Here is an 11,040-nt window from a genome sequence, read left to right as displayed (position 1 = left end):
CAGGATAGAAGAAGGGGGATGCACTCTCTCTTCTAGAATAGGGGTGGGCAAACTAAATCCAGCCTGTGGACTATTTTTATAAATGTTATTGGACCACTTTTATAAAAGTGTCGTTGGAACAGTCACACCCACTTGTCTACGGCTGCCTTTGCCATGCAGTGACAAAGTAGTTGTGACAGAGATTGTCTGGGCCACAAAGCCCAAAATATTCACTATCTGGCTTTTTATAGAAGTCGGCCAACCCCTATTTTAGAGTGTCTCTTCCCGAGAAGTATGGGAATCCCAGCAAAGCTGCCTCCATCCTGGAAGCCTATTTTCCCTACCCTCACCCTTAAATAGCCTCTTCCCTACCTACCCCTCTGCCCCCTGCCCAGCCCTGAGATGCCCAGGTGCTGGTTCCAGTGTTATTTGGTAAGGACCCCTGTCTAAAGGCCTAAAACTCTCCCCACTTCCAGTTGTGAAACGCGCATGAAGACTGCAAACCATGAAGTTATCAGCGGTGTGGGTCAATTTGTAAGTTCCCTTTCTAGCTCCACACTCATTGTTCAGAGACAGGGCAGAAGGGGGATATTCTCTCTCTTTTAGAACGGCTTGCAGCCCGTTTTTGAAAATGCTGTTGGAATACTTTTGTGGAAGTGTCATTGGAACACAGCCACATCCTTGTGTCTATGGCTGCCTTTGCATTGCAATGACAAAGTAGTTGCAGGAGAGATAACTCAACACGGATTGAGTTACCTGGGCCCTGTCTATGCATTTGGCCTCAAGTGCAGGAAAGCCCCAATGAGGAAGATATTAAAGGATGTGTGGCATTTCACCAGGAAAGGGAGAGAAGAGGGAAGGCCCACCAAATGGAAGAACTGGCCGATGCCCAGGTGGCACGGCACTGGCTGTGCCTGCTGGGGTCTACCCTGGAAACCAGCCACGGGGAGAGCGGGTGTACGGGCAGGGGCTTGGGAAACAAAGCTGGACAAGTCCACTTTGTCCAGCTGGTGAGAGACCTTGTGAATGTTGCTGCAAAGTTGAGAAGTGAGAGGCAAGAGGGTGTCTCTAAAGGATTTAGGCAAGGGCGTGAAATGATCAGATCTCACTTTAGGGAGATCACTCCGACAGCAGGGTCGAGGCAGATGGGGTGGGGGATGTCTGTGCTCTCCCCTAGGCTGCTCTACCCTCTGCACCAGGCCCACTCAGAAAACTCCTCACTGTCCTTTCCTATGCACCCCATGCGTTCAACCTCTTCCTCCAGCTCTTAGGGCACCTTCTAGACAACCGCAAAAATGGTATAGTTCCCATCCCTAATCGCCACTTTCTGAACTGCCTGCTGGTCCCATGCTTCCCCTTCTATCTGTAGTGAAGGACCAAAAGTTTGTTTGTTTGTAATTTCTGATCTTCTGTAGAAAGGTATTTTTATAAAATACAAAATCGTACACTTGAGTGTCATGGCAACGTCAAAGTGCTATACAGGTCTCTAAATGCTTTCTCTCATTTTGTGCATTTATCTTGTCACAGGTCAATAAAAAATGCTTGTGGACTTCCAGTTTCCAGTCTGGCATGGAAAGGGCTTGGATGTCACCATTCCATCTTAACAAGGAAAAAGTTGAACTAACTGAAAAGTCAACAACTTTTTTTAGATCTGTAAGAGTGAGGTCACAGGACAAACTGCTGTCCTTGTAATTGGAGAGACACACAGGTGGATACAGAAAATAACTTAGAGCAAAACCCTCTGCAGGAACCAGGGTTCAGGTAGGAAAACCTGAATTGTAATTGACCAATGGCCAGAGACTCGGTGTGCACAGGAGGAAACGCCAGGAGGACCCAGTCACGGAGGCCTACAGTTTTGTGCAGTTTACCTCCTGAAGCTCCAGGTTATCACAGTGAATGTTGGAGAACAATCCCCCTCACACTTCTGGCTCAGGGGTTGGGGTGAGGAAGTAACCATTTCAAAATATTCCAGAGCATTCTGTTCTATTCTGTTCTTTTTTTTTTTTTTTTTTTTTTTTGAGACAGAATCTCACTGTGTTGCCCTGGCTAGAGTGCCGAGACGTCATCCTAGCTCACAGCAACCTCAAACTCCTGGGCTCAAGGGATCCTCCTGTCTCAGTCTCCCGAGTAGCTGGGACTACAGGCATGCACCACCATGCCCGGCTAATTTTTTCTACATATTTTTAGTTGTCCAATTACTTTCTTTCTAATTTTAGTAGAGATGGGGGTCTTGCTCTTGCTCAGGCTGGTCTCGAACTCCTGAGCTCAAACAATCCGCCCGCCTCGGCCTCCCAGAGAGCTAGGATTACAGGCGTGAGCCACAAGATCTGCCTTCAAGAGAAACTATTGAACCAGAGCCTAACCTAGCGGGGCATTATCAGAGCCCAGCTGGCTTGAGGGAAGTGAAACACCCAATTTCCGCCCCCTCTAGACTTCCACAGGGAGCAAGGAAAATATCCAGCCTCAGCCCACTCTAGCCATCCTGTCCCTTCTCAGAGGGGAAACTGAGAAGTACACGTGAAGTTCACAGTCAGAGGCACAGACTCACCTGGAGACTGAGACCTGCTCACAGGTCTGTAGAAAGTTCCCCCACTCCACAACTGTCCACCACAGCACTCCGGGCCTATTTGCAGCAGTTCCTTTACCCAGAACATCATTCCCAGCTACCAGAGTACAATTACAAGGCATAGGAAAGGGCAGAAAAACACAGTTTGATGCGACAGAGTTAGCATCAGAACCAGACTCAGATGTGGCAAAAACGTTGGAAGCATCAGATTGGAAATTTAAAACAACTGTGATTGCTATGGCTTGATTGTTTTTGTCCCCTCTGAAAGTCTTGTGTTGGAAACTTGCTCCCGAATGCAACAGTGGTGAGAGCAGGCCTAAGCGAAAGTGTTTAGGTCATGAGGCCCCACCTTCATGAGTGGATTAACGCCACTAAAGAAAGGGCTTGCGGGCCGGACGCGGTGGCTCACGCCTGTAATCCTAGCTCTCTGGGAGGCCAAGGCAGGCGGATTGTTTGAGCTCAGGAGTTCGAAACCAGCCTGAGCAAGAGCGAGACCCCGTCTCTACTAAAAATAGAAAGAAATTAATTGGACAACTAAAAATATATATAGAAAAAATTAGCCGGGCATGGTGGCGCATGCCTATAGTCCCAGCTACTCGGGAGGCTGGGGCAGTAGGATCACTTGAGCCCAGGAGTTTGAGGTTGCTGTGAGCTAGGATGACTCCACGGCACTGTAGCCTGGGCAACACAGTGAGACTCTGTCTCAAAAAAAAAAAAAAAAAAAAGAAAGGGCTTGCAGGAGTAGGTTCTCTCTTTTTGGCTTTGTCATGTGAGGACACAGCAAGAAGCCTTCACCAGACACCAGATGCTGGTGCCTTGATCTTGGACTTCCCAGCCTCCAGAACTGCGAGAAATAAATTTCTGTTTTTTATAAATTACCCAGTCTGTGGTATTGGGTAACAGTAGCACAAACAGTCTAAGACAGTGATGAAGATGCTAACAGTTCTAATGGATAAAGTAGAGAGCATGCAAGGACGGATGGGAAATGTAAGCAGAGATATGGAAATCCTCAAAAAGAACAAAAAAGAAATGCTAGAGATCAAAAACACTGTAACAGAAATGAAGAATGTGTTTGATGGGCTCGTGAACAGACGGAGGAAAGAATCTCTGAGCTTGAAGATATCTCAATCAAAACTGCCCAAACTGAAAAGTAAAGAGAAAAATGTCTGAAAAAAATAGAACAGAGTTTCCAAGAACTGTGGGGCAACTAGAAAAGGTTGTAGTCGTGTGTAATGAGAATACTCGAAAGAGAAGAAACAGAGAAAGGAACACACCAAAAAATATTTGAAGCCATAATCACTGAGAATTTTCCCAAATTAATGTCAGATAACAAACCACAAATCCAAGAAGTTCAGAGAACACCAAGCAGAACTGATGCCAAAAAAACTCTACACCTAGGCATATCATATTCAAATTACAGGAAATCAAAGATAAAGAAAAAAATCTTGAAAGAATCCAGAGGAAAAAACATTTTACCTACAGAGAAGTTAAGATAAGAATTACATCTGACTTCTCAGAAACCATGCAAGCAAGAAGAGAGTAGAGTGAAATATTCGAAGTGTTAAGAAGAAAAGAATCCCACCAACATAGAATCCTATGCCCTGCAAAATCACCCTTCAAAGTGAAGGAGAAATAAATACTTTCTCAGACAAACAAAACTTGAGGAAATGTGTTACGAATAAACCTGCCTTGTAGGAAATTGTTAAAAACAAATTCTTTAGAGAGAAGGAAAATTATGTAAGTCAGAAACTTGGATTTACATAAAGAAAGGAAGAAATCAGAGAAGGAATAAATGAAGGAAAATTAAAAATATCTATTTTTCTTATTCTTAATTGATTTAACAGGTACTAGGTTGTTCAAAATAATGCTAGCAACAATAGTATTTTATTATGTATGCTTCCTATATATGCTTATGTTTAAGTAAAATGAATGACAGCAATGATATAAGGAATAGGACAGAGGAAGTAAGATTATTTTGTTATTAAAAGGTAATCACACTACTTGTGAATCCGTACAATTTTATTTGAAAGAAGACTTGGATTGAATGTCAACGTATATTGTAAACTCTATGGCAACCACTGAACAAACATAAAAAAAGAAGTATAACTGATATGGTAGGAAAGGAGAGAAAATACAAGCATGTAAAATGCATAGTTAAAACCACAAAAGGCAGAAAAAGAGTAGATGATAAAAATAGAAAAAAAGAACAAGGGCAACAAATAGAAAACAGTAACAACTACGGTTCATATTAATCCAACTATGTCAATAATCAGTCTAAACATCAGTGGTCTAAATGTATCAACTAAAAGACAGATACTGTAAGAGAGTGGATCAAAAAACAAGACCTAACTATATATTCTCTATCAGAAATCTGTTTTAAATACAAACACACATGCAGATTAAAAGTAAATGGCTGGAGAAAGCCATACCACGCTAACACTAACTAAAATAAAGTAGAATTAGCTATTTTAATTTCAGACAGAGTAGATTTCGGAGCAAGGAAAGGTATCAGTGATAGAATATTATTATAGAATAATAAAGGGGTCAATTACCAAGACATAATAATCCTTGATGTGTAAGTACTTAATGAAAGAGCGTCAAAAATACATGAGGCAAAAACTGATACAACTACAAGGAGAAATAGATGAATCCACTGTTATAGGTGGAGACTTCAACACCCCTATATCAGAAGTGGGCAGATCCAGGAGGCAGAAAATCAGTAAGAACAAAGTTGAACTCCACAGCTTCATCAATCAACTGTATATAACTGACATCTACAAACTATTTCAGTAACAGCAGAATACACATTCTTTATAAACTCGCATGGAACATTCATCAAGATAGAACACATTCTGGGTCATAAAACACACCTTAACTAATTTAAAAGAATATAAATCATACAATATCTGCTCTAAAAACAATGCAGCTGAACTAGAAATCATAAAGAGAAAGATAGCTAGAAAGTCCCAAAATAACTGAAGATTAAACAACACACTTGTATAATAGATAACATATGTGTCAAAGAAGGAATCTCAAGGGAAATTTCAAAATATTTTGAACTAAATGAAAATGAAAACACAACTTATGAAACAAGAAAAAGAAGAACAAATTAAATCCAAAGGAAGCAGGCAAAAGAAATTTAAAAAATAATAAATAATAAAAATTATAGTAAGGTTAAAGTTAATATACAAGTCAATTGCTTTCCCAAATATCTGTAATAAACAAGTGTAATCTTAAATTAAAAACAAAATATCATTTACGTTAGCACCAGCAAAAATAAAATAGTTATAAATCTAACAAAATATGTACAAGATCTATATGAAGAAAACTAAAAACTGATGAAAAAAATCAAAGAACTAAATAAATGGAGAGATATTCCATGTTCATGGATGAAAAAGCTCAATACTGTCAAGATGCCTGTTTTTCACAACTTGATCTACAAATTCGATACAATCTCAATCAAAATCCTAGCAACTTATTTTGTAGATATCCACAAACTTATTCTAAAGGTTATGTGGAGAAGCAAAAGATCCAAATTAGCCGACACCGTATTAAAAGAGAAGAACAAAGTTGAAGGACTGATACTACCGACTTCAAGACTTACTATACAGCTACAGTAATAAAGACAGTGTGGTAGTGTAAAAAAGTAGACAAATAGATCAATAGAGCCCAGAAATAGACTCATATAAATACAGTCAACTGATTTTTGACAAAGGAACAAAGGCAATACAATGGAGAAAAGATAATCTTTTCAAAAAATGATGCTGGAACAACTGGCCGTCCACATGAAGAAAATGAATCTAGACACAGGCCTTATACCCTTCACAAAAATTGACTCAAAATGGATCACAAACCTAAATGTAAGATGAAAAACTATAAAACTCCTGGAAGATAACATAAAAGAAAATCTAGATGACTGGTGTTTGGCAATGACTTTTTACATACAACACCAAAGGCATCATCTATGAAATAAAGAATTGATAAGCTCGACTTACCATTAAAATTAAAAATTTCTGCTCTGTAAAAGACACTGTCAAGAGAATGAAAAGACAAGCCACAGACTGAGAGAAAATATTTGGAAAAGATATAGCCGATAAAGGATTGTTATCCAAAATATACAAAGAACTTTTAAAACTCAACAATAAGAAAACACACAACCTGATTTACAAAATAGGCCAAATACCTTAACAGACATCTCACCAAAGATACACATTTGGAAAATCATCCCATGCATATGTGGTCAACTGATCTTCAACAAGGGTGCACACAGAATAAACAAGGAGTAAGGACTGTTTCTTCAACAAACGGCGTTGGGAAAACTGGATTATCTACATGCAAAAGAATGAAATTGGACCCTTATCTTACACCATAAACAAAAATTAACTCAAGTAGATTAAATACTTAAATATAAGACCTGAAACTGTAAAACTCCTAGAAGAAAACATAGGGGAAAAGTTTTATAACATTGGTCTTGGCAATGATTTCACGGATATAACACCAAAAGCATAGGCAACAAAAGCAAAAATAGACAGTGGGACTACATCAAACTAAGAAGTTTTTGCACAGCAAAGGAAACAGTCAACAGAATGAAAAGGCAACCTAAGGAATGGGAGAAAATATTTGCAAACTGTATGTCAGATAAAAAGTTAATTTAAGAAATATATAAGGAACTCCTACAACTCAATAGCAAAAAAACTAATAACTCAATTAAAAAAAAATGGGCTAGACTTGGAATAGACATTTCCCCAAAGACAAAAAATGGTCAGCATGTATATGAAAAGATGTTAAATATCATTAATCGTGAGAGAAATACAAATCAAAACCACAACAAGGTATCATCTCACACCTTTTAAGATGGCTATTCACACCTGTAATCCTAGCACTCTCTGGGAGGCCAAGGTGGGAGGATTGCTTGAGGCCAACCAGGAGTTTGAGAGCAACCTGAGGAAGAATGAGACCCCATCTCTACGAAAAAAATAGAAAAATTAGCCAGGTGTGGTGGTGCACAACTGTAGTCCCAGCTACTCGGGAGGCTGAGGCAGGAGGATTGCTTGAGCCCAGGAGTTTGAGGTTGCTGTGAGCTATGATGACACCACTGCACTCTAGCTCAGGCAACAGAGTGAGACCTTGTCCAAAAGAAGAAGAAGAAGAAGAAGAAACACAGATGGCAAATAGGTAAATGAAAATATGTTTCATATCATATGTCATTAAGGAAATGCAAATTAAAATGAGATACCACTACACACTTATTAAAATAGCCAAAAGCTGGAACACTGACAACACCAAATGCTAACAAGGATGTGGAGTAACAGTAACTCTCATTCATTGCCGGGGGGGATGCAAAATGGTCCAGACACTTTGGCAGCTACTAACAAAAGTAAGACTATTTTTAGTTTGACCCAGCAATCACATTCTTTGGTATTTACCCAAAGGAACTGAAAACTTACGTCCACACAAAAACCTGCATGTAGATGTTTATAGCTGCTTCGTTCATAACTGCCAGAACGTGGAAGCTACCAAGATGCTCTTCAGCAGGTGAATAGATAAAAACTGTGGTACGTCTACATGATAAAATACTATTTAGTGCTTAAAAGAAGTGAGTTATTAAGTCACGAAAAGACATGAAGGAAACAAATGCATATTACTATGTGAAAGAAGCCAGTCTTACGAGGCTATCATTCCAACTATGTGATATTCTAGAAAACGCGAAACTATGGAAACAGTAAAAGATCAGTGGTTGCCAGGAGTTAGGGAGCGAGGCATAACTAGGTGGAGCCCAGAGGATTTTCAGGGCAGTGAACTGAGTCTGTACAATACCGTAGAGGTGGGGACCGGTCCTTATATATTTGTCCAGACACACAGAGCGTACACCACCAAGAGTGAACCCTAACGTCAACTACAGACTTCGGGTGATCGCGATGTATCACTGCAGGTTCATGAATTGTTACAAATGTACCATTCTGGTGGGGGATGTTGGTAATGGGAGAGGCTCTGCCTGTGTAGGAGTAGGGGGTACATGGGAAATCTCTGCACTTTCTGCTCAGTTTTGCTGTGAACTGAAAACTGATCTAAAAATAAAGTCTATTAAAAGAAAAATCTGTGGCCTGTCACAGTCCATGGACCATACTTAGAGTCGTACCGTGGACTGCGGCCTTTCTAGGCACGGAGACCTTGATTCCCAACCCTGTGTCTTTAGCCCTTTGTTTAAGTATCTCCGACAGTGGGACGCAGTAAGGTTTAGAAGGCAGAACTGACCCAACCCGACGGAGAGGAACACTGACCCGACTGGGTAACTGGAGCAAGAGCGATCGATGCCAAGCAGAGGTGTTGAGGGCACAGAAAGAGGTAGGCTCGGGCAGAGGGGACAGAGCAGGGCAACCAGGAGCTGTCCCAGTAGACAGCTGAAGATCCCAGACTGGGGCTCAGGCAAAGGAGAGTACCGAGGCGGAGGCAGCACCCTAGAGAGCAGTGACCTTTGGGGGGGGTACACCAAGGGAGGGAGCCCACAAGTCAACAGAGGCAGAGTCCAAGGAAGAACCTGGGAATAATATTGTCTCAGGAGCCAGGGACACTGTTACATGCACAGAGAGGTTAAGCAGGATGAGAACTGACAGCCATCAGGTAGCAGCTAGACTTTTATTTTTTTTTCCTTTTCATATTAAAACTTGTGATTTTTTTTTTAAATTTCAGATTATTACGGGGGTACAAATGCTTTGGCCACATAAATTGCCTTTGCACTGCCCGAGTCAAAGCTAGAAGCATGCCCATCGCCTTTGGATAACTAGAAAACCAGGCAGCGTGGGGATGAATCAGAAATGGGAGAGGAGAAAGCTCACGGAAAGACACGTTTCTATGGACCCTTCTTTCTACCAGCCAGCAGTTAAGGACACAAATATTTCCAGGGGAGCACAGGAGAAGACACTGAGTCTAGAGGGGTATTTTGGAATGGAAGTGACTGAGGAAAAGAAACTAAGTGAAGAAGGAGAATTTTAAGATATAGAAGAGAGGTAAGAAATCAGAAGAAAATGGAAAAGAGAAAACAAATGTGACTAGCTAGACAGAAGAAGGGATACCCATTCCCCTGAAAAATGAGAGACAGAGGTTGGGCACAGAAAAGAAACAGAAATAATGCATTGTGATTAGCTTGAAAAAAAGATCTTATTCTCCTTCCACCGTGTGAGGACACAGAGAGAAGGTGTCATCTATGAACCTGGAACCAGGTACTCAGCAGACACCAAATCTGCCTGTCCCTTGATCTTGGACTCCCAGCCTCCAGGACTGTGGGAAATAAATTTCTGTTGGCTGTAAGCCACCCAGTTATGGCATTTTGTCATAGCAGCCTGAATACAGTAAGACAAGAATGTTCAGAGCCACACTCTTCATAATAGCCAAAAAGTGGGCACTGCTCTAATGTCTGTTAACTGATGAATGGATAAATGAAAACAGCATATCCACACAATAGAATAGTATTAAGCCATAAAAAGGAATAATGATATTGCTGTGTGCTACAACATGGATGAAACTGAAAACATTATGCTGAGTGGAAGAAGCCAGTTACAAAAGATCACATATTGCAGGATTTCATTTATATGAAACTCCCAGAACAGAGAAATCTATAGACAGGAAGCAGATTAGTGGTTGCCAGGGAGAGGGAGAGAGGGGGAAAAATGATCTTATGTGGTTTTACAATTAAAAATCCATGTTAGTTCGCTTCTCAGTGGATTGGCAAGGTTTTCAAAGTCAAAATTTCAATGAAATACCAGGTTCTAACTTCCTTCTAACTCTAAAACCTGCATATTCAATCTCTACTTTTTTATACTCACCTTTTTGAGAAACCAAGCCATAACTCCTTATTCCTTGGCCATTCGGGAATAACCAGGAGCTGCTGTCCACGTCTGGTGCTGTTCCCTGCTCTGAGGAATGATTCCACCCGCCCCACCTCAACAGGCAAAAAGTCAAGGCAGTACTGAATCCTTTCTCTCTCTTTTTCTGTCTACCTATGAGCACGGCAGTGCCTTCTCAGAGGAATAATACATGTCCATTATTCCAGGATTTAAGAATCATAAGTTGTTCTCACAACATATATTCATTATATTAAGCAGATATTGAAAGAAATACCATAGAAAGCTATCTTCAGGATTTATAATCCACATCTAGACTATAAACTCCATGAGGGAAGGATTATGGCTACTGTGGTATCCACTCCACGGCTAACATTGCTCCAGTACCTAGTAGGTGCTCAATAAATACAGTCATATGTCACATGACATTTCGGTCAACAACAGACCACATATATGATGGTGGTCCCATAAGATTACAATACCATATTTTTACTGTACCTTTTCTGTGTTTACATATGTTCAGATACATAAATAATTACCACTGTGTTACAACTGCCTGCAGTATTCAGTACAGTCACATGCTGCAGAGGTTTGCAGCCTAGGGAAATGGGCTGTACCATACAGCCTCAGTGTGCAGGAGGTTATGCAGTCCAG

The sequence above is a fragment of the Propithecus coquereli genome, unplaced genomic scaffold (genome assembly GCF_000956105.1).
Source record: "Propithecus coquereli isolate 6110/MARCELLA unplaced genomic scaffold, Pcoq_1.0 Scaffold395, whole genome shotgun sequence".
Classification (NCBI taxonomy): domain Eukaryota; kingdom Metazoa; phylum Chordata; class Mammalia; order Primates; family Indriidae; genus Propithecus; species Propithecus coquereli.
The sequence above is the reverse complement of the archived record's forward strand: the minus strand, read 5'-3'. Positions refer to the sequence as shown.